This window comes from Marmota flaviventris, chromosome 4 (genome assembly GCF_047511675.1).
Source record: "Marmota flaviventris isolate mMarFla1 chromosome 4, mMarFla1.hap1, whole genome shotgun sequence".
NCBI lineage: Eukaryota > Metazoa > Chordata > Mammalia > Rodentia > Sciuridae > Marmota > Marmota flaviventris.
The window spans coordinates 80,846,303-80,872,450 of NC_092501.1; positions in this window are offsets into that span (position 1 = coordinate 80,846,303).

The following is a 26,148-nucleotide window of genomic DNA, read 5'->3' on the forward strand; positions in this document are numbered from 1 at the left end:
GCTAACCCTAAAACTATCTTTAACCATAATTATGGAACTGAAATTAGCCATATACCTAATCCTAGCCCTAACCATAAAACAAATACTAGCCCTCAACTTAGCCCTAAACCTAGCCTTATTCATAACCCTAACCCTAACCCTAAACATAGCCCTAACCCTAGCCTTAACACTTGCCCTATTTTTAGTCCTAGAACTAACCTTATATCTAACCCTAACTCTAAATTTAACCCTAACCCTGATCCTAAGCCTAACACTAACATTAACCCTTACCCTAATGCTAATCTCAAAAAATATCACTAACCCTAACCCTAGCAGTACAACAAAACCAAGCAATAGCCCTATCCCTAAACCTTAACTTAAACCAAACCCTAAAACTACATTTAGACCTAACTGTGAACTAAATTCGAGACGTAACATTAACCTTAAAACTAACCCTGAACCTGACTAATATCCTAAACTCATCCTAGCTCTAAACACCATCCTAACCTTAAACCAAAACCTAACCATAACCCTAATCCTTATTTGAGTTCTAACCCTAATCCTGACTCTCACTAATATTGTATAACTAAGCCTAGCTCTAAATATCACCCTAACCTTAAATCTAACGCTAACACTAGACCTACCCCTAAACTTAACCATAAAACTAACCCTAATGGTAACCCTAGTTCTTACATTAGTGAATGCCCTAACACTAGCTTCACCCTAACACAAAAAAAAACTAGCCTTTATCTGAGCCCTAAACCTAGCTTTAACCTAACCCTAACCCTAACTCTAGCCCTAACCCTAACTCTAACCCTAAGCTTTACCCTAAGTGATAACCTAACCCTAATGGTAACACTAGACCTATACCTAACACCCTAGCCCTCATTCTAGCCCTAAAGCTAGCCTTAATAGTAACTCTAACAAAACCCTAGCCCTAACTCTAATTCTAACCTTCACCTTAGCCCTAAACCTAGCTCTAACCCCATGGCTTACACTAAACATAACTCTAAGCCTAAAACTAACTCAAGGCCTAAACATAACCATAAACCTAGCCATATTCCTAGCCCTAATTAAGGCCTATACCTAACCCAGACCCTAAGCCTAGCCCTAAGACTAACTCTCAATTTCACCCTAGCTCTATCCCTAGCTCTAACCTATCCCTTACATTAACCCTAATCATAGCCATAAACCTAGATCTAACGTTAGCACTATCCTTAGCCCTAGACCTAACCCTAGATCTAATGCTAACTCTAAATCTAACTCTAACCCTGAGCCTAAACCTAACCCTAACACTAGCCCTAAATGTAACACTAATCTTGAAACTAGCCCTAACCATAGTACTAGCTTTAAAACAAAACTGAGATATAGTCCTAACTTTCAAACTTAACCTAAACCAAAACCTAACCCTACACCTAGCCCTAAGCCTAGCTCTAATTCAAGTCCAAAACCTAACACGAAAACTTACCCTGACCTTGAATTTGACCCTTACACTAACTCTAGCTCTAAATATAACTATACCCCTAACCCTAACCCTAAAAATAGACCTAGACCTAACTCTAATACTATAACTAGCCCAAATCATAACCATAGTCTGTACATTGGCTGTAACTTTTAACCCTAGCGCTAACTCTAACCAAAACCTAGCTCTAAACCGAGACCTAACAGTAGCTTTAACCCTTACACTAATTCTAACACTAGTCCTAGCCCTAACCCTAACCCTAACTCTAGCCCTAATCCTAACCAAAACACTAGCCCTAACTCTAGTTCTAATGCTATCCATTACCCTAACAATAACCATAAAAAAGCTAACCCTAGGCCTAACCCTGACCCTGTAAATCCTAACCATACCCATTATCCTAATATTAACTTGAATCCTTAACCTAAACTTACCCATTACCCTAAACCTATCTCTAAACCTAATGCTAATTTAAGCCCATACTCTAAAACTTAAACTAAACCATAACCGAAACCTGAGGCTGACCTTCAAAAAGCACCTAATTCTAAACCTGATCCTTACCCTAAACCTAACCCTTATACAAGACCTAGCCATAAAACTAACCGTATAACTACCCCTAGCCATAACCCCAAACCTGATATTATTCCTATCTCTAAAATTTGCCCTAACCCTAACAAAAACCCTAGCCATTATCCTAACTCCAAATCTAGCCTTAATCCTAAACCAATACTAACCCTATCCCTAAACCTAATTCTGATTATCACCCTAGCCCTAAACCTAGCTATAACCCAATCTCTTTCCCTAAACCTAACCCTAAACATAGAACTAACATTAGGCCTAACCATAAGACTAATCCTAGACTTATTCCTAGGCCTAGTTTAGCCCTAACCCTAACCCTAGCCTTAAGACTAAATCTAACTCTCGCCTAGCCATATTTCGAGTTCTATCCCTATCCTTTACACCTTTGCCTTAGCCCTATAACATACCAAACTATAGCACTAACCCTAACTCTTAACTTAAACAAAATCCTAACCCTACATCTGGCCTTAAGCCTATCCCTAATCCAAGTCCTACCCCTAACCTAAAACTAACCCTTAACCTAACTCTGAACCTAACATTAACCCTAGCTCAAAACATCACCCTAAACTCAAAACTAAGCCTAAAACTAGACTTAGCCCTAACTGTAACCCTAAAATTAGTGCTAATCATAACCCTAGTTCTTACATAAGGCATATCCCTAACACTAGCCCTAATGAAACCTAAAACCTAGCCATAATCTGAGCCCAAACTCTCGCTTTAACCCTTTCTCTAAGCCTAAATGTAGCTCTAACCCTTACCCTAAACCTAACCCAAACTTAAATCTTTACACTAACACTAAAACTTACCCTAACCCTAGCTCTAACTCTAACGAAAACCCTAGTTCTAACCCTAGCTCTAACCCTATCCAATATCCTAACTGAACCCTAACCCTAATGCTAACATTCAGCCTAACCCTAACACATTCCCTAACCCTAACCTATCCGTTATCCTAAACATAAACCTAACCCTAAACCTAACCTAATACTAGACGTAGATGTAACAATAACCCTAAAACTAGCCCTAATTATAACCCTAGTTCTTACATTAGCCGTAGACCTAAAGCTAAAACAAAACTTAGCCCTAATCTGAGCCCTAACGGTAGATTTAATTCTAACCCTTTCCCTTACCCTAACCCTCACCCTAAGCCTAGCCCTAACCATAGCACTAACCCAATCCCTTACCCTAAGCCAAACTCTAACGCTAATGCTACCTAGGTTTAAACCTAATCTTTAGCCTAACCCAAACCCTAACTCTATTACTAGTCCTATCACTAGCCCTCAATCTAGCTCTATCCCTATCCAAAACCCTAAATCTAACCCATACCCTTATTCTTACCCTATTACTACCCATAGGTCTAAACCTGATCTGAACCCTAAAATGACCCCTAACATTGGCACTACCTGTAACCCTATACCTGTATCTAACCCTAACTCTAGAACTTGATCTACACCTAATCCTTCATCTACTGATATCTCTAGCCCTAGCCCTAAACAAACACCTAGACCTAGCCCTAACAATAACCCTTAACCTAACCCAAACACTAACCCTATCCCTATACCTAACCCTAGTCCTAATGCTGGACCTAATCATAAACCTAACTCTAACCCAAACCCTGACCCTTACCCTAACACAAACCATAGCTCAAAACCTTTTCCTAACCAAAAACCTAACCCCAAACTAGACCTAGCCATACCACTAACGCTAAAACTAGTCATAACCATAGGCCAAACCCTACCTATAATTCTATCCATTATCCTAACCACAACCCTAACCATAATGCTAATCCTATCCTTAACCCTAACCCTAACACTGACTATAACCCTAAACCTCATCCTAGTGCAAATCCTAGCTCAAACCACTAACCCTTAAATATAACCTAACCTTTACACTAACCCTTGGCCTAAATCTAACCCTAAGCTTAACCCTAGCCCTAATCCTAACCTTAACCCTAGCCATAACTCTAGCTCGATTCCTACCCATTACCCAAACCCTAACCCTAACCACGATGATAACCCTAGCCCTAACCCTAATTCTACCCTAACCCTAACCCTAGAAATAGCCATAAAACTAAACCTTGTCATAGACCTAACACTAGCTCAAACCCTAAACATTACCCAAACCAAACCCTACACCTATCTCTAACACTAACCTTAAGCCAAAACCTAATCTTAACCTTAACCTGAACCCACCATCAAACCCTATCAAATACCCTAAACCTAATGATAACTCTAGCCCTAATCCTAACACTAACCTCGACCTTAACTGTAACTATAACCTAGGTCTAACCCTAAACTTAATATTCGCCCTAGTGCTAACCCTAGCTCAAACCCTAAACCGTACCCTAAACCTAAACCCAATCCTATCCCTGGGCCTAACCCTAACCCTAAACATAACTCAAGCCCTACTACTAACCATAACCCTTGCCCTAACACTAGTTCTAAGCCTCTTCATTATCCTAAACCTAACCCTTACACTAATGCTAGCCCTAAGCCTAAACCTAACCCTCTCACTAACTCTAACCCAATCAATTACCCTACACAAAACTTGAACCCTAAACCTAACCCTATGCTATCATATCATATCCCTAAACCTAATGCTAATTTGAGCGCTAATCCTAAACCCTAACCTAAACCAAACCTGAAACCTGATTATAATCCTAATAATATCCCCAGCTCTAAACCTGACCCTTACCCTAAAGCTAACAATTACCCTAGACCTAGCCATAAATCTAAACCTCAATCTATCCCTAACTGTAATTCTAGACCTGACACAGCCCTAGCCCTAATTCTTGCCATAGAGCTAAAAAAATAAACCCTAGCCCTCATTCTAGCCCTAAACATAGCCTTATCACTAACTCAAAACATAATCCTAGACGTAACCATAATTTTAACCTTCAACCTAGCCCTAACACTAGCTATAACCCCATCCCTTCCCCTAAACCTAACCCTATCCCTAAACCTAAACCTAAGCCTACAACTAGGCCTAACACTAATCCCTAGACCTAATCCTAGCCCTAATTTAGCCCTACACCTAACCTAACCATAGCCCTAAGACTAACTCTAACTCTCGCCCTAGTCCTATTCCTAGTTCTAAACCCAACCCTTACTATAACCCTAAAACTTTCCCTAACCTTAGCCCTAACCCATGTCCTAGCCATAATTCGATATCTAACCTTAACTCTAAATGTAACCCTAAACCTAAGCCTAAATCTCTCACTAAAACAAGCTGTAACACAAATGCTAATCATAAAACTAGCTCTAACCTAGCCCAAGCCCTACAACAAAACAGAGCCATAACCCTGACATTAACATTTAACCTAAACTAAGCCCTAAGCCTACAACTAGCCCTAAACCTAGCTCTAATTCGAGTCCTATCCCTAACCCTAAAAGTAACCCTGACCCTTACTCGGACCCTACACTAATTCAGCTCTAAACATTACCCAAAACCTAAACCAAACACAAACACTATGCCTAGCCCTAACCCTAACCCTAAAACTAGCCCTAATCATAACCCTAGTTATTACATTAGCTGTAGCCCTAACCCTAGCACTAAGCTAAACCAAAACCTATCAGAGCCCTAACACTAGCTATAACAATAACAATAACCATAACGCTAGCTCTAACACTTACCCCTAAATATAACACTAACCCTAACCCTTGCAATAACCCAAAACCTAACCCTAAACCTACCCCTAATTCTAACAATATCCCTAGCCGTAAACCTAGCTCTAATCCTATCATTACCTTAATCCTAAACCTAACCCTAATACTAGCCTTAGGATAACCATAACCCTATTCCTAACTCTAAACCTATCCATTACACTAAAACTAACCTGAACCCTAAACCTAACCATATCCATAAATCTAATCCTAACCCTAATCTTAATGCTAATTTGAGCCCTAACTTTAACATTAACCTAATCCAACCCAGAACCCTGTACCTTAACCTAATAATTCCCCTAGCTCTAAACCTTAACCTAACCCTTAAACTATACCTAGCCATAATCCTAACCCTAAAATTATTTCTAACCATAATTCTAGACCTGACATTAGCCCTAGCACTAATAAAGCCCTAACCCTAACACAAACCCTAACCCTAATCCTACCCCTAAACTTAGTTTTAATCCTAACCCTAACACTAGCCCTAACCCTAATTTAACCCTCGCCCTAGTTCTAAACCTAGAGATTACATCATGCCTAACCATAACCATAACCCTAACCCTAACCCTAAATCTAGGCTTACCCTTAATACTAACCTTAGCTCTAATCCTAGCTCAAATAAAGCCCTAACACAAACACTACCAAACCCTAACCCTAAGACTAACTCTAACTCTTGACCTAGCCCTATCTCTAGTTCTAACCCTATCCCTATGATAACCCAAACCCTAGCACAAACCCAAACCATAACCTAGATTTAACCCAAACTCTAAATCTAACCCTAAACATAAGCCTAAAGTATACCCTAACTCTAGCTCTAAACCTAACACTAATTTGAAAACTGGCCGTAACCCTAGGCCTAGCCCTCAAGTAAAAACCAAGCCATAACACTGACCCTAACACTGAACCTAAACCATAACCTAACCCTACACCTAGCCCTAACCCTAACCTTAATTCAAATCCTAACCCTAACCCTAGAACTAATATGAAACCTTACTCTGATGCTAACACTGACCCTAGCTCTACACATCATCCTATCCCTAAACCTAATCCTAACACTCTACCTCACCCTAAACCTAGCCCTAAAACTAGCCCTAATTGTAATGCCAGTTCTTACATTAGCCATAGCCCTAAACCTAACACAAAACCTAGCCCTAATCCAAGGCTAAACCCTAACTTTAACCCTAACCCTGACCCTATCTCTAGTCCTAATCCTAGCTCTAACCATATCACTTACCCTATGCCAAACCCTCACCGTATTGCTACCCTAGTTCTAACCCTAATCTTAAGCCTACCCCAAACCCTAACTTTATTACTAGTCCTATCCCTAGCCCACATTCTAGATCTAGCATTAACCCAAACCCTAACCCTAACCCTGACTCTTATTCTGACTCTAACACTAAATCTAGGTTTAAAACTGACCCTCACCCTTATTTGAAATTTAACACTAGCCCTACCAGTAACACTATACTTAAACCTAACACTAACTCTAGCAATAGACTTACACCTAATCCTAAATATAGCCATAATCCTAGCCCTCGCCCTAACAATAACCCTTAACCTAACTGAAGCACTAACCCTACCCCTCGACCTAACCCTAGTTCTCATTCTGGACCTAACCCTAAACCTAATCCTAACCTGAACTTTGATACTTACCCTAACAAAAACCCAAGCTCTAAACCTTATCCTAACCCCAAAACTAACATTAACACTGGACGAACCCTAAATATAACCATAACCATAATTCTAGATCTTAAATTACTAATACACCTAACACTAGCCCTAAACTTCACACAAAACCAAGCCCTAATTGTAGCCCTAAACTTAACCCTAAACATAACTATAACCCTATACCTAGTCCTAACCCTAACCCTAAACCTCGTCCTAGCCTATCCCTTACTCAAACGCTAAACCTTACCCTAAATGTAACCCTAAACCAAACCCAACCTCTCATCCTTACCCTAGCCCTAATCCTAACCAAAACCATAGCCCCAACCCGAGTTCTAACTCTATCAATTATTCTAACCATAAACCTAAACCTAATGCTAACCCTAGCCCTAATCCTAACACTAACACTATAGCCCTGACTGTAACCCTAACACTTGCCCTAGCCCTAATACTAGCTCAATCCCTAACCCTAAAACATAACCTAACCCCAAAAGTAATGAAGGCCTAACCCCAACCCTAACCCTAGCCCTAATCCTAACCTTAAGCCTAGCCCTAACCCTAGCTCAAAACCTACCCATTACCTAACCCTAAACTTAACCCTAATGATAACACTAGACCTAAAGCTAAACATACCCTAAACATAAACATAAAACTAAACCTAGAACTAGAAGTGAACCTAACCCTAATCCTAACCCTAGGTTAGCTCAAACCTTAACCCTAACACTAACCCTAGCCCTACTCCTACCCTGAAACATAGACATATAGCCTAGATCGAACCCTACCCATTACCCTGACCCTAAACTTAACCATAATGTTAACACTAGACCTAAAGCTAAAAATACCCTAAACATAACATAAAACTAAACCTAGAACTAGAAGTGAACCAAACCCTAATCCTAACCCTATGCTAGCACAAACCCTAACCCTAACCATAAACCTAACCCTAACACTAACCTAAACTTATCCCTAAATCAAATCTGACATCTAAACCTATTACCCTATCCCTAATGATAATTCTAGCCCTAACCCTAACACTAACCCTAAACCTACCCGTGACCATAACCCTAGCACTAACCTTACCCTAGCACTAACCCTAAATCAAACCTTAAACCATTCCTGAAACCTAATCATAACTCTAACCATCACCCTAAACTTGACTCTAACCCTAACTCTAGCCCTAATCCTAACAGTAACCCTAGGTCTAACCCTATAAATTTCCCTAACAATACCATAATGCTAATCCTAACCCTAGGTCTAACCTAAATCTATCAGAAACCAAAACCACATCCATTACTCTAAACCTAACCTGAACCCTTATCCTAACCCTATCCATTACCCTAACCTTAAACTAACCTTAATGATAACCCTAGCTTAACCCTAACACTAGCACTAACCCTAACATAATCATATCCTTAGACCTTACTTTAAAAGTAACCCTCTCCCTAGAACTAAACATAGCTGAAAACCTAACCCTTACACTAACCATAACCCTAAAACTAACCTTAGTTCTAAACATAACCCTAACAATAACTCAAGACCTATACCTTACCATAACACTAATTCTAACATAAACTCTAATCCAATCCATTACAAAAACCCTAATTCTTAACCTAATGCTAACCATAAGCCTAACCCTAACCCTATTGCTAACACTAAGCCTATAAATTACCCTAAACCTAACCTGAACCCTAAACCAAAATATATCATTACCCTAACTCTAACCCTAATGCTAATTTGAGTCCTAAACCTAAATCCTTATCTAAACCAAACCCTAAACTTGACCATAACCCTAATAATTCCCCTAGCTCTAAACCTGAACCTTACCCTAAGCCTAACCCTTACACTAGATATAGCCATAAACCTAACCCTAAAACTATATTTAACCATAACCCTAGACCTGATATTAGCCCTAGCTCTAATCCCAGCCCTAAACCTAAAACAAACCCTAGCCCTCATCCTAGCCTTAAACCTAGCCTTAATCCTAACCCCAACCGTAAGCTTAGCCCTAACCCTACTCTAACCCTCAACCTACCTCTAAAACTAGCTATAATGCCATCCCTTATCCTAAACATAACCCTATCCCTAACCCTATTTCTAGGCCTAAACAGAAAACTTACCCTAGCCCTAATCCTCGCCTTAATTTAATCCTATCACAAACCCTAACCCTAATCCTAGCCTAAGACAAAATCTAACTCTCACCCCAGCCCTATTCCTAGATCTAACACTATCCCTTACCATAACTCTTACCCTAGCACTAAACCTAGCCCTAACCCTTGCCCTCTCTTTAGTCCTAGCCTAACTCTAGATCTAAACCTAACTCTGATTGTAAACCTAACCTAGCTAAACACTAACCCTAGCAATAATCATAGCACAAATTTAGTCCTAAACCTAACCCTAACTGTTACACTAACACTAACTCTCAACGCAGCACTAACTCTAGTTCTAAATCTATCCCTTACCATAACACAAACCCTAGCCATAAACCTAGCTTCAACCCCATTCCTACTTTCACGCTAGCCCTAAACCTAGACCTAACCCTGACCCTAAATAGAACCCTAACCCAAAGCCTAAACCTTACCTTAACACTAGCCCTAACACTAATGCTAATTGGAAAACTAACCCTAACCCTAGCCCTAGCACTCAAACAAAACCGAGTCCTAGGCTTAACCCTACTCCTTAACCTAAACTAAAACATAAGCTTATACCTAGCCCCAATCCTAGTCCTAATTTAAGGCCTAACCCTAACTCTAGAACTTGCCCTGACCCTGATTCAGACCCTAACAATAACCCTAGCTCTAAACATCACACTAACACTAAACTTAAACCAAACACTAGACCTAGCCCCAACCATAACCCTAAAACTAGCCCTATCATAATGCCAGTTCTTAGATTAGCCATAGCCCTGTGCTAACAGAAAAGCAAGCTCTAATCTGAGACCTAAACCTAGCTTTAAACCTAACCCTATCCTTAACCTAGACCTATCTCTAACCCTCACATTAGCCCTAACCTTACCTCTAACCCTATGCTGTACCCTAAGCCAAACCCTCACCCTAATGCTACCCTATTCTTAACCCCAATCCATAGCCTACAGCAAACCATAATGCAATTACTATAGTAACGTTAGCCCTCATTCTAGCTCTAAACATAACCCAAACCCTAACCCTAACCCTACTCTTATTCTAACCCTAATTATAACCCTAGGTTTAAACCTGGCCCGAACCCTAAACTGAACCCTAATACTAGCCCTATGGGTAACCCTATACCTAAACCTAACACTAATACTCAACCTAGAAAAAAACCTAATCATAAATCTAGACATAAATCTAGCACTAAACCTAAAAAAAAAAAAAAAAAAAAACCTAGCCTTAGTCTTCAAAATAACCCTTAACCTAACACACACACTATCTCTACTACTACACCCAAACCAAGTCCTAATTCTGGCCATATAACCTTAACCCAAACAGGGAGGGACCATTCCTGTAACACAAATCCCAGCTCTAAAATTTATGCTAACCCAAAATTTGCCATAACCCTAACACTACACCTAGCCATAACCCTAACTCTAGGTCTTACATTACCTATAGCCCTAACATTAGTCCTAAACCTCACACAAAACTTAGCCCTAACTCTAGCCCTAAGCATAACCCAAACCCTAAACCTAGACCTAACCCTAATCCTAAACCTTGACCTAACCCTAACCCTACCTCAAACACTAACCATTACCCAAAATATAACTCTAGCCCTAACTCTAACACTAACCCTCATCCTAATGCTAACCATAACCAAGGCCAAAATCTAGCTCTAACTGTATCCATTACCCTAAACATAATCTTAACATAACCCAAAATCTTAATGCTAGCTCTAGCTCTAAACTTAACCTTAATCCTAAACCTAGATATCTCACTAACCCTAACCATCACCCTAGCCCTAACCATAGCTCAAACCATAACACGTACCCTAAACCTAAATTTATCACTAATCCTAGGCTTAACTCTAACTCTAACCCTAGCCCTAACCATAGCTCAAACCATAACACGTAACCTAAACCTAAATTTAACACTAATCCTAGGCTTAACCCTAACCCTAACCCTAGCCCTAGCCCTAATCCTAATCATAAACATAGCCCTAAACCTATCCATTACCCTAAATATAAGCCTAACCCAAATGCTAACCCTAGGCCTAACTCTAAACCTATCTCTAACATTAACCCTATCTATTACCTAAAACTATCCTGAACACTAAACCTAACTCTATTAATTACTCTAACCCAAACACTAATCATAATGCTACTTTGAGTCCTAAACCTAAACCATAACCTAAACCAAACCCTAAACAAGACATTGACACTAATAATAAACCTAGCTTTAAACCAGACCCTTTCCTGAAACCTAACCCTTACAAAAATGTGCCATAAACCTAACCTTAACACTATCCCTAAATGTAACCCTAGAACTGACATTAATCATAGACCTAAATCTTTCCCTAAACCTAACACAAACCCAAGCCCTATCCTATCCCTAAACCTAGCCTTGAACCTAACCCTAACCCTAACCCTAGCCCAATCTCTAATTTCAACCCTTGCCCTAATTCAGAACCTAGTTAAAAGCACACCCCTTCCCCTTACCATAACCCTAACCCTAACACAAACACTAACCCTAACCCTAGCCCTAAACCTAGGCCTAACCCTAACACTAACACTAGCTCTAATCCTAGATCTAATTTAGTGCTCACCTTACCCAAACTCTAACCCTACCCCTAAGACTAACTCTAACTCTTGCCCTAGAGCTCTTTCTAGTATGACCTCTATCTGTTACCATAACCCTAACTCTAGCCCTAACCTAATCCCTAAATCTAGCCCAAGCCCTAACCCTAGATCTAAACATATCTCTAAATATAACGCTAACCCTAATCCTAAACTTCACACTACCACTAGCCCTAACATTATTATTAATCCTAAAACTAGCCCTTAACCTAGCCCTAGTTCTAAAACAAAACTGAGCTATAGCCCTAATCCTAACCCTAACTTAACCGTAACCCTAGACCTGAAATTAGCCCTAGCCCTAATTCTTACACTAACCATAACACAAAAACTAACACTATAACTACCCTTAACCCTAGCCCTAATTCGAGTGTTACCCCTAACCCTGAATCTAACAATGACCCTGACTCTGACCCTATTACTAACCCTACCACAAAGCATCACCCTAATACTAAACCTAACCATAACACTAAACCTAGCCCTAACCCTAACCCTAAAACTAGCCCTAATCGTAAACCTAGTTTTTATGTAAGCCACAACCCTACTTTAGTTCTAACCTAATTTAAGACTAAGCTCTAACCCTAAACCTAACACTATCTTTAATCTAAACCCTAACTCTAAACCTAATCCTAACCCTAAATTTATCCTAACCATAACCTTAGCTCTAACTCTAGCTCTAATCCTGTCCATTACCTTAACCCTAACCCTAATCCTAATACTAATCCTAGGAATACCCTAAATCTATCCATAACCCCTACGCTATCCATTACTCTAAACCTAACCTGAAACCCAAACATAATCATATCCATTATCCTAACTCTAAACATAATCCTAACGCTAATTTGAGCCCTAACCCTAAATCTTAACCTAAAAAACCCTAAACGTGATCCTGAATCTAAAAACACTCCATCTCTATAAGTGACCTAACCCTCAACCTAACCCTTACACTATACATAGCTATAAACCAAACCCTGAAAATATCCCTAACCATAACCCTAGACTTGATATTAGCCCTAGCCCTAATGCTAGCCCTTATGTTAAATAGAAAACCATAGCCCTAATTCTGGAACTAAACCTAGACTTAAACCTAACCCTAACCCTAATACTAGGCGTAACCTTAAAGTGAACCCTCGCCATAGCCATTCATCTAGCTATAATATCTAACCCAATCATTAACCCTAATGCCAACCCTAGCCCTAAACCAAGGCCTAGCCCTCATACTAACCCTAGCTCTAATTCTAGACATAATTTAGACCTAATCCTAAACCTAATCATAACCCTAGATGTAAGACTAATTCTAACTTTCGCCCTAGCCCTATCCCTAGTTCTAACCTTATCCCTTAAAATAAGCCAAAGCCTACTCCTAACCCTAGCCCCAAACATAGTCCTAGTCCTAAACCTAAATCTAACCCTAACTCTAAATCTAACCCTAACCATAAACCTATACCTCACATTAACACTAGCCCTAACCCTAATGCTAATTTGGAAACTAGCCCTAACCCTAGACATAACATTCAAGAAAAACCTAGCTACAGCTCTAATCCTAACACTTAACTTAAACCAAATCATAATGCTATGCCTAGCCCTTACCCTAGCCTTAATTTGAGTCCTAAAACTAACCATGCAACAAATAATGACCCGGACTCTGATCCTAAAACTAACCCTAGATCTAAATATCACCCTAACTCTAAACCTACCATGAACAAAACCAATCCCTAATCCGAATTTTAAAACTAGCCCTAATCGTAAAGCCAGGTCTTACATTAGCAATAGCCCTATCCCTAACACAAAACCTAGCCTTAATCTGAACTCTAAACCTAACTTTAACCCTAACACTAACCCTAATTCTAGCCCTAACCCTAACACAAGCTCTAACCCTATCGTTTACCCTAAGCCAAACCCTCAACCTAATGCTATACTAGTCCTAACCTTAATACTTAGCCTACCCCAAACCCTAACTCTATTACTAGTCTTAACCCTAGACGTCATTCTACCTCTAACCCTAACCCAAACCCTAAGCCTATCCCTGACACTTATTCTGACCCTAAAACTAAGCCTAGGTCTAAGCCTGACCCTAACCCTCAACCAAATATTAATGCTAGCTCTATCAGTAAACCTAAACCTAAACCTAACCATAACATTAACACTAGACCTAAACTTAATTTTAAATATAGTCATAACTCTAGCCTTAGCCCTAAAAAACCCTAGCTCTAGCACTAACAATAACCATTAGTCTAACACAATGAATAAAAATACCCCTAGAACTAACCCTAGTAAAATTGGGCTCCTAACCCCAAATCCAAAGCTAACCTGAACACTGACCCTTACCCTAACACAAACCCTAGCTCTAAACCTTATCCTAACCCAAAATATACCCCTAAAACTGGATATATACATAACCCTAACCTTAAAACTAGCCATAAGCATAATCCTGGTACTTACATTACCCATAGTCATAACAAAAGCCATAAACTTCCCCCAAAATATAGCCCTAAATGTAGCACTAAAACTAGATCTAAGCCTAACCCTAACCCTATCCCTAGCCCTAACCCTTAAACTTGCCTAGCCCTAACCTTAGTTCAAATTCTAACTCTTACCCTAAATGTAACCCTATAACTTGCCCTAATCCTAACAGAAACCATAGCACAAATCCTACCTCAAATTCTATCCATTACCTTATATATAACCCTAACATTAATGCTAACCCTAGCCCTAAATCTGAACCTAATTCTAACCATAGCTCTGACTTTAACCGTAAACTTCTCCCTAGCCCTAACCATAAACACTTAACCTAAACCTAACCCTAACACTAAACCTAGGCCTAACCCTAACCCTAGTCCTAATACTAACCTTAGCCCAATCCCTAACTAGCACTAACTCTATCCATTACCCTACACATAAGCCTATCTCAAATGCTAACCCTAGTCCTAAACCTAAAACTATCCCTAAAACTTACGATATACATTACTCTATACCAAACCTGAAACCTAAACCTAATCCTATTCACTACTCTAACCCTAACTCTAATGCTAACTTGAGCCCTAACCCTAAATCTTAACCTAAAGTAAACCCTAACCTGGACTTTGACCCTAATAATACACCCAGCTCTAAACCAGAGCCTTACCCTAAACCTAACCCTTACACTAGACCTAGCCATAAACCTAACATTAACACTATCCCTAACTGTAACTCTAGACCTGACATTACCCCTAGATCTAATTCTAGCCCTTACCCTAACACAAAACCTAGCACTCATCCTAGCCTTAAACCTGACCTTAATCCTAATCCAAATCCTCACCCTGGCTCTATTCCTAATTTTAACCCTCGACCTAGCCCTGAACCTAACTATAACGCCATCACATCCCCTAAAACTAACGCTAACACTAGCAATCACACAAACCCTAAAACTAGCCTTAACCATAGGCCTAACACTAACACTAACCCTAGTGCTAATCCTAGCCCTAATTTAGCCCTAACCCTAACGCTATCCCTAACCCTAGTCCTAAAACTAACTCACTCTCACCCAGCCCTATTTCTGACAATATCCATTACCTTTGCCCTAATCTTAGCTCTCATCATAGCCATATCCCTAACCCTAGATCTAACCCTAACACTAAATCTAATCCTAAACTTAAGCCAGAACCACAAGCCCTAATTTCTAGACCTAACCATAGCCCGAGCCCTAAAACAAAAACAAGCCATTGCTCTAACCCAAAACCTTAACCTAAACCAAACCCTAATCCTACAACTATCATTAACCCTAGCTCTAATTCAAGTCCTAGGCCTAAGACTAACCATAGCTCTAAATATTACCCTAAATCTAAAGCTAATGCTAACACTAGACCAGTCCAAATCCCATCTCTAAAACTAACCCTAATCGTAAATCTAGTTCCTACATTGGCCTTAGCCTGAATTCTAGCCTTAACCCTAACATAAAAATAGCCCTAATCCTAGCCTTAACACTAGATTTAGAACTAACCCTAACCCGAACCCTAGTCCTAAACCTAACTTTAACTCTAGCCCTAACCATATCCCTTACCCTAAGCCAAACCCTATCCATAATGCTAACCCTAGTCCTAATCCTAATCCTTAGCCTAACCTAAACCCTAACCCTGTTACTACTCCTAACCCTATCACTCATTCTAGCTCTAAATCTAACCCGAAACTTAACCCTAACTTTCACCCTTATTCTGACACTAACACTAATTATAGGTCTAAACCTCAACCTAACTCTAAACTGAGCCCTGAAACAAGCCTTATAGTAATCTTATACCTAAACCTAACCCTAACACTAGCCCTAGACATAAACCTAATGCTAAATCTAGTGATAACTCTAGCCCTAGACCTAAACAAAAACTTAGTCGTAGCCCTAACAATAACCCTTAACCTAAAGCAAACACTAACCCTACCCTTAAACCTAACTTTGTCTTATTCTGGCTTTCACCCTAAACCTAACACTAACTTGAACACTGATCCTGCCTTTAACATTAAACCTATCTCTAAACCTGAGCCTATACAATATCTAAACCTAACACTAGACCTAGCCATAACTCTAAACCTAAAACTAGCCCTAATCTTATATTACTTATAACCCTAGCTCTTATATTACCCATAGCCCTAATGCTAGGCCTAAACCTAACACAAAACCTAGATCTTTTCCTAGGCCTAAACCTACCCTTAGGCATAACCCTAACACAAACCGTAGCCCTAACCTTACCCTAAATCTTACCTTAGTCCTAACCCTGGCTCAAAACCTAACCCTTACCCTAAATATAAACCTACACCTATCCTTAAATCTAACCCTAAACCTAGCCCTAATGCTAACCTTAATTCTAGCACTGAACCTAGCTCTAAAGATACCCATTACCCTAAACATAACCCTAACTCTATTGATAATCCTAGGCCTAACCCTAAACCTAAATCTAACCAGAAAACTAATCCTAGACCTAACCTAACCTCACTTCACCATAGACCTAACCCTAGCTCAAACCCTAACCCTTACCATAAACCTAACCATAACCAAAAATCCTAAACCTAATCCTAACCCTAACCCTAACCATAAACCTAAACCTACATCTAATCGTATCCATTACCCTAAACCTAACACTCCCCCTAATGATGACCATAGCCAAACACTTACCCTAACCCTAACCATACTGTAATCTTATCCCTAGACCTAACCTTACACCTAACCCTCACCCTAGCCCTAAACCAAGCTCAAAACCCAAAACTTACAATAAACATAACCCTAACCCTAACCCTAGATCTAACCCTAACCCTAACTCAAGACCTATTTCTAACCATAACCCTAGCCTAACCTTAGCTGTAACCCTAACTATAACCCTTACCCTAATGCAAACTCTGGACCTAAACCTAACCCTATTGCTAAACCTAAATTTATCAATTTCCCAAACTTAAACTGAATGCTAAAGAAAAACCTATCATTACCCTAACCCTGACCCTAATGATAATTAGAGCTTTAACCCTAAACCGTAACCTCAAACAAACTCTAACCCTTAATAATTCCCCTAGGTCTAAACCTGACCCTTACGCTAAACTTAACCCTTCCACTAGACGTAGCCATAAAACTTTCTGAATCTATCCCCAACCATAACATTAGACCTGAAATAAGCACTAGCCCTAATTCTAGCCCTAACCCTAAAACAAACCCCAGCCCTTATCCTAGCCCTTTACATAGCCTTAATCTTAACCCTAACCCTAACCTTAGGCCTAAACCTAACACTAACCCTAGCCCTCATCTTAGCCCTAATTTATGCCTATCCCTAACCTTAGCCTTAACCCTAGCCCTAAGACTAACTCTAACTCTCACCCTTTCCCCATCCCTAGTTCTAACCCTATCCCTTACTGGAACAGTAATCCTAGCCCTAACCCGAGCCCTATCCTTAGTCCTAGCCCTAACCTAGATCTAAATCTAACCCTAAATCTAACTTTAACCCTAAGCCTAAACCTAAACCTAACACTAGACCTAACCCTAATGCTAATTTTAAAACTAGCCCTAATCCTAGCCCTAGCCCTAAAACAAAACCCAGAAATATTCCTAGAGCTAACCCTTAACCTAAACCAAACCCTAAGCCTAACCATAAACTTAGCCCTAATTCGAGTTTTAAGCTGAACCCTGAAACTAACCCTGACCCTGAATCTGACCATAACACTAACCCTACCTCTAAACATTACCCTAACCCTAAATCTAAACCTAACACTAGACATAGGCCCAATCCTAAACCTAAATTTAGCCCTAAATGTAACCCTGGTACTTACATTAGCCATAACCCTAACCCTAACACTAACTTAACACAAAATCTAACCCTAATTCATGCCCTAACCCAAGCTTTAACCCTAACACTAGCCCTAACCCTAGCCCTAATCATAACCGTAAGCATACCCCTAACCCTAGCTCTAACCCTATCTATCACCATACCTATAACCCTTACAGTAATGCTAACCCTAGGCCTAAACCTAACCCTATCCTTAAACCTACCCGTATCAATTACCCTAAACCAAATCTAAACCCTAAAACTCAACCTATAATTAACCTAACTTTAATGCTAATTCAAGCCCTAAATTTAAAGCATAACCTATACCAAATCCTAAACAAGGCCCTAATGCTTATATTACCCCTATCTCTAAACCTGACCTAAAACTAAACATAACCCTTACACTATGTGTATCCATAAACTAACACTAAAACTATCTTTAGCAATAACCCTAGACCTGATATTAGTTCTAGCACTAGTCCTAGCTCTACCCTAAAACAAACCCTAGCCCACATCCTAGCCCTAAAACCAGCCTTAATAATAACCCTAACCTTAAACATAGGCCTAACCCTAATTCTAACCCTCCCCCTACCTCTAAATCTAGCTATAATGCCAATCCTTACCCTAAACTTAACCCGAACACTAAACCTAATGCTAGGCCTAAGCTGAACAATACCCCTAGCCCTAATTCTAGCCTTAATTTAACCCTATCCCAAACCCTAACCTAGCCCTAAGACTAATTTTCACACTAGCCCTATCCCTAGTTCTAACCCTATCCCTTTCCGAAACCCTAACCTTAGCTCTAACCTTAGCCATAAACCTTGCCTTGTCCTTATTCCTTGCAGTAACACTAGCTCTATCCCTAACTCTAAATCTAATACTAACTCTAAGGCTAAGCCTAACATAAACATGAGCCCTAACCCTAATACAACTCATAAAACTAGCCCTAACCCTGACCCTAGCAGTAAATCAAAAACAAGTAATAACTCTACTACTAAACCTTAATTTAAAACCAAATCCTAATACTACACCTAGACTTAACCCTAGCCCTAATTCGAGTCCTAATCTTAACCTTAATATTAACCTTGACTCTGACTCATATTCTAACCCTAACCTTAACCCTAGCTCTAAACACCATCCTAACATTAAACCAAACACTTACATAAACACTAGCCGTAATTTGAGTCCTAAACCTAACCTTAAAACTAACCCTGACCCTGACTACTAATCTAACACTAACACTAGCTCTAAATATCTCCCTGACCTTAAACCTTATCCTAACACTAGAGGTCTAACCCCTAACAATAACCCTAAAACTAACCCGAATTATAACCCTAGTTCTTACATTAGCCATTACTCTAACCCTAGCCCTAATCGTAACACAAAAACTAGCCCTAATCTGAGCTCTAACACTAGGTTTAACCCTAACCCTAGCTCTAACACTATCCCTTACACTAAGCCAAAACCTAACACTAATTCTAATCCTAATTCTAACCATAATCCTTAACCTAACCCAAAACCTAATCCTATTACTAGTCCTAACTCTAGCCCTCATTCTAGATCTAGCCATAATCAAAACACTAACCCTAACCCTGACTCTTATTCTGACCCTAACACAAATCCTAGGTCTAAACCTGAACCTAACACTAAACCAAACTCTAACACTAGTCCTCCCGATAACCTTATACCTAAACCTGACCCTAACACTAGCCCTAGACTTAAACCAAATCCTAAATCTAGCCATAACTCTAGACCTAGACCTAAAGAAAAACCTAGACCTAGCCCTAATAATAACCCTTAGCCTAAGGCAAACACTCATTCTTCCCTAAGACCTAACCCTAGTCCTAATTCTGGCTTTATTTCTAACTATAATCCTACTATGAACACTGACCCTGACACTAACACTAACACTAGGTCTAAACATCACCCTAACCCTGAAACTATACCTAGCCCTAACATTAACCCTAAAACTAGCCATAATCATAACAAGTTCTTAATTTAGCCATAGTCCTAACCTATTGCAAAACCTAGCCCTAATCCAAGCCCTACTCTATCTGTACCCCTAAAGCTAACACTAACGCTAAACATAGCCCTAACCCTAAGACTATGCCTAACCTTAGACCCAATCCTAATCATAAACCTAGTAATAACCCTAGCTCTAACCCTATCTGTTATCCTAAGGTAACTCTAACCCTTATGCTAACCTTAGACCAAACCCTAATCCTTTGCCCATCCCTAAACCTATCCATTACCCTACACTTAACTTGAACCCTAAACCTAAAACTATCATTAAACTATCACTAAATCTAATGCTAATTAGAACCCTAACCATAAACCATATCCTAACCTAAACCCTAAACCTGACTCTAATAATACCCCTAGCTCTAAACCTGACCCTAACCATAAACCTAACCCTGAAAATAGACCTATATATAAATTTAACCCTAAAACTATCCCTAAAGCAAACCCTAGACCTGACATTAGCCCTAGCTCTAATCCTAGTCCTAACCGTAATACAAACCTTAACCCAAATCTAGACATAATCCTCGCCTTCATCATTACCCTAAACGAAACCCTAACTCTAATTCTAACATTCACTCTATCCCTAAAACTAGGTATAATCTCATCCCTTACCCTAAACCTAACCCTAATCCAAACCCTAACACTAAACCCAGCCCTAACCCTAGGCCTAACTCTAACATTAAACCTTGCCCTATTCCCAGATCTAAACCTAGCCTTAATCCTAACACTAACTATAACCTTAGGCCTAACTATAACACTAATCCTAGCCCTAATCTTAGCCCTAACCCTATCCATAATGCTAACCCTATCTATTAACCTACCCCTAAACCTAATCCTAATGCTAATGAAAGCCCTAACCATAAACCTTAACCTATCCCTAACACCAAACATAACCCTATCCCTAACACTGTCTATAACACTTGCCTTAGACCTATAGGATATTTCTAAACTTTTCCCTTACGATCACCCTAATCCTAGAACTGATCTTAGCCCTAACCCTAGCCCTAGCCCTAAAACAATACCGAGTCATATCCCTAATCCTAATCCTTAAGCTAAACCATACCCCAAACTTACACCTAGCCCTAACCCTATTCCTAACCCTATCACTAATTCTGTCCTAACACTAACCTGGAAACTAACCATGCCCTGACTCTGACCCTAACACTTAACCTAGCTCTAAAATCATTGTAACCATAAATCTAACCATAACACTAGACATAGTCTTAACAGTACCCTTAAAAATAGCGCTAATTATAACCTTACTTCGTACTTTAGCCATAGTCTTTATCCTAGCCCTAACCTAACCCCAAACCTGCCCTAATCAGAGTCTTTATCCTAGCTTTAACCCTTAACTTAATCCTAACACTAACCCAAACAAAGCCCTAATCCTATACATAACCCAAGCCCTAAACTTAGGTCTAACTTTATCCACTACCCTTATGCTAACCCTAGGCCTAATCCTAACCCTATCCATTACATTAAACCAAAACTAAACCCTAAACCTAAACCTGTCATTACCCTAACACTAAATCAAATGCTAATTTGTGCCCTAAAGTTAAACCTTAACCTAACCCAAACCCTAACCTTGATTCTGACCCTAATAATAACCCAGCTCTAAAACTGGCCCATACCATAAACCTAACCCTTTCACTGGACCAAGCCATAAACCTAACACTAAATGTATCCCTAAATGTAACCCTAGACCTGACATTAGCCCTAGACCTAATACTAACCCTAAACCTAAGACCAACACTAGCCCTCATGCTAGGTGTGAACCCTAGCCTTAATCATAACCCTTACCCTAAACCTGGCCCTAACCCTAATACTAACCCTCACAAAGCCCTCAATCTTGCTATAACCCTTTCCTTTAAACTAAACGCAACCCTAACTCTAACCCTAAAAATAAGCATAAACCTAACACTAACCCTACCCCTAATTTATCCCTATACCTCACCATAACCCTAAACCTAGCCATAAGATGAACTCTAACTCTCACACGAGCCCTATCATGAGTTTTATACCTATTCCTTACCATAACTCTAACCCTAGCCCTAACCGTTGTCCTAACACTTGCACTATCATTACCCCTAGCACTAACCTTAGATCAATACCTATCTCTAAATATAACCCTAACCAGAAGCCTAAACCTAACCCAAACACTAGCCCTAAGCCTAACACTAATCCTAAAACTAGCCCTAACCCTAGCCCTAGCCTAAAACAAAACTGAGCAATAGCTCTAACACTAATCCTTAAACTAAACAAAACCCTAAGCATACACCTACACCTAACCCTAGACCTATTTTGAGTTTTAAGACGAACCCTAAAACTAAATCTAACCCTGACTCTGACACTAACATTAACCCTAGCTGTAAACATCAACCTGACCTTAAACCTAACCCTAACAATCCACCTAGCCCTAATATTAACCCTAAAAATAGCCCTAAATGTAACTCTAGTACTTACATTAGCCATAACCCTAACCCTAACAATAACTTAACTCGAAACCTAGCCATAACCTGAAACCTATCCTGAGCTTTAAACTTAACCCAAGCCCTAACTATAACCCTAGCCCTAACCCTAGTCTCACCCTATCCATTACCATAAACATAACTCTAACCCAAATGCTAACCCTAGGCCTAAACATAATGCTGTCTCTAATCCTATTTCTATCCAATACCCTAAACCTAACCTGAACTTTAATACTAACCCTATCATTACTCTAACCCTAACCCTAATGCTAATTCTATCCGTAACTTTAGACCATAGCCTATCTCAAACCTAAATGCCGACCTTGTCCATAAAAATACCCCTAGCCCTAAACTTGAACCTACCCCTAAATCTAACCCTTACAATAGAAGTAGCCATAATCCTAAACATAAAATTATCTTTAAACATAATTCTAGACCTGAAATTAACCATACCCCAAATCCTATCCCTAAACCTATAACATACATTAGCCCTCATTCTAGCACTAAACCTAGACTTAATCATCACCCTAACCAAAACCAAAGCCCTAACCCTAATTCTAAATATCTCCCTACCTCTAAACCTAGCTATATAATCATCCCTTACACTAAACTCAATACTAACTCAATCTCTACTCTATATTTTAGCTGAACACTAACCATAGCCCTAATCCTAGCCCTAATTTATCCATTTCACTACACAAGCCCTAAGACTAACTCTAACTCACACTAGCCCTATCCCTAGTTCTAACCCTATTATATACCTTAATCTAACCCTAGCCCCTAAACCTTGTCCTATCTTCAGTCCTAACCCTTAAGCTACATCTAACCCTAAATCTAAATCTAACCCTAAGCCTAAGCTTAAGCCTAACACTAACACTAGCCCTAACCCTAATGCTAATCATAAAATTAGCACTAACCCTAACCCTAGCAGTAAAACAAAACCAAGCAATAGCTCTAACCTTAAACCTTAACTTAAACCACCATAACACTGTATCTAGAATTAGCCTATCCCTAATTTGACTCCTTAACCCAACCTTAAAATTAACCCTGACACTGACTCATATCCTAACACTCACCCTTGTTCTAAACACCATCCTAATCTTAAACCAAAACATACCAATAACCCTATCACTAATTCAAGTCCTAACCCTAACCCTGACCCTCATTCATATCCTAATACTAAACCTAGCTCTAAATATCATTCTAACCTTAAACCTAACCCTAACCTAGACCTAACCTTAAACCTAACCCCAAAACTAACCCTAATGGTAACCATAGTTCTTACATTAGCCATTTCCCTAACTCTAACCCTACCCTTCAACAAAAACTTGCCCTAATTCAAGCTCTAAACCTAGCTTTAACCCTAACGCTAACCCTAACCCTAGCTCTATGCCTATCCCTTACCCTAAGAAAAACTTTAAACTTAATGGTAACCCTAGAACAATTCTTACTTATTAGTCTAACCAAAATACAAACCCTTTTAATAGTCCTGACTCTAGCCCTCATTTACCTTTAATCTTATGCCAAACCCAAACGCTAAACATGACCCTTATTCTGAAACAAACAATAACCCTAGGTCTGAACCTGAACCTAAGTATAGAGCAAACCCTAACACTTGTCCTACCAGTAACATTATAATTAAACCTAACCCTAACCCTAGCCCTAAGACTAACCCTAACTCTCACACTAGCCCTATCATTGGTTCTAACTCTATTCCTTACAATAAACCAAAACCTAGCATTAATGCTTGCCCTATCTTTAGTCCTTGCCCTAACCCTAGATCTAACCCTAACTCTAAATCTAACACTTACCCTAAGCCTAAGCCTAACACTAACACTAGCCCTAACTCTAATGTTAACTGTAAAACTAGCCCTAACCCTAACCCTAGCAGTAAAACAAAACTGGGAAATGGCCTTAACCCTAAACCTTAACTTAAACAACCCTAAAAACTATATATAGACCTAACCCTAGCCCTAAATTCGACTCCTAACCCTAACCTTAAATCTAACCCTGAAAGAGACTCATATCCAAACGCTCACCCTAGCTCTAGACCCCATCCTAAGCTTAAACAAAAACCTAACAGTAACCCTATCGCTAATTCAAATCCTAACCCTAACCCTAACCCTGACCCATATTCTAACACTAACCCTAGCTCTAAATATCACCCTAACCTTAAACCTAACCCTAACACTAGACCTATCCCTAACCCTAACCCTAAAATTAACCCTAATTTTAACCCTAGTTCTAACATTAGCCATTGCCGTTACCCTAGCCCTAACCCTAACACAAAAACAAGACTTAATCCAAGCTTTAAACCTATCTTTAACCCTAACCCAAACTCCTACCCTAACCCTAGCTCTAACTTATCCCTTACCCTAAGCAAAACCCTAACCCTAATGGTAACCCTAGACCTAACCCTAATCCTTAGGCTAACAAAAACCCTAACCCCATTAATAGTTCTGACCCTAGCCCTCATTCTAGCTCTAATCCTATCCCAAACTCTTATGCTCACCCTGACGCTTATTCTGACCCTAACACTAAACTTAGGTCTAAACCTGACACTAACCCTAGACCAATTCTAACACTGGCACTAATGATAAACTTATTCCTAAACCTAACTCTACCATTAGGCTTAGACATCAATCTAATCCTAAATCTAGCCTTAACTCTAGCCCTAGACCTAAACAAAAACTTAATCCTAGCCCTAACAATAACCTTTACCCTAACCCCAAAACTACCCCTACCCCTATACCTAAACCTAGTCCTAATTCTTGCTATAACCCTAACTGAAACTCTAACCCGATCACTGACCAGCATTTAACAGTAAACCTACCTCTGAACCTGACCCTAACAGAAAATATAAACCTAACCCTAGACCTAGACATAACCCTAACCCTAAAACTAGCCCTACACATAACCCTAATTCTTACATTATCCACAGCCCTTACCCTAGGCCTAAACCTAACACAAAACATAGAGCTAATCCTAGGCCTTAACCTAGCCCTAAACATAACCCTAACCCTAACCCTAGCCCTAATCCTAACTTAACCCTAGCCTTAGTCCCAACCGTAGCTCAAAGCCCAACCCTTACCATAAACATAAACCTAGAAATATCCGTAAATTTAACCTCAACCCAAGCTCTAATTCTAACCTTAACCCTGGCCCTAACCCTAGCTCTAAATCTACCCAATACCCTAAACCTAACCCTAAACCTATTGGTAATAACCTTGCCTTAACCCTAACCATAACCCAACCCTAACCAGAAAACTAAACTTAGACCTAA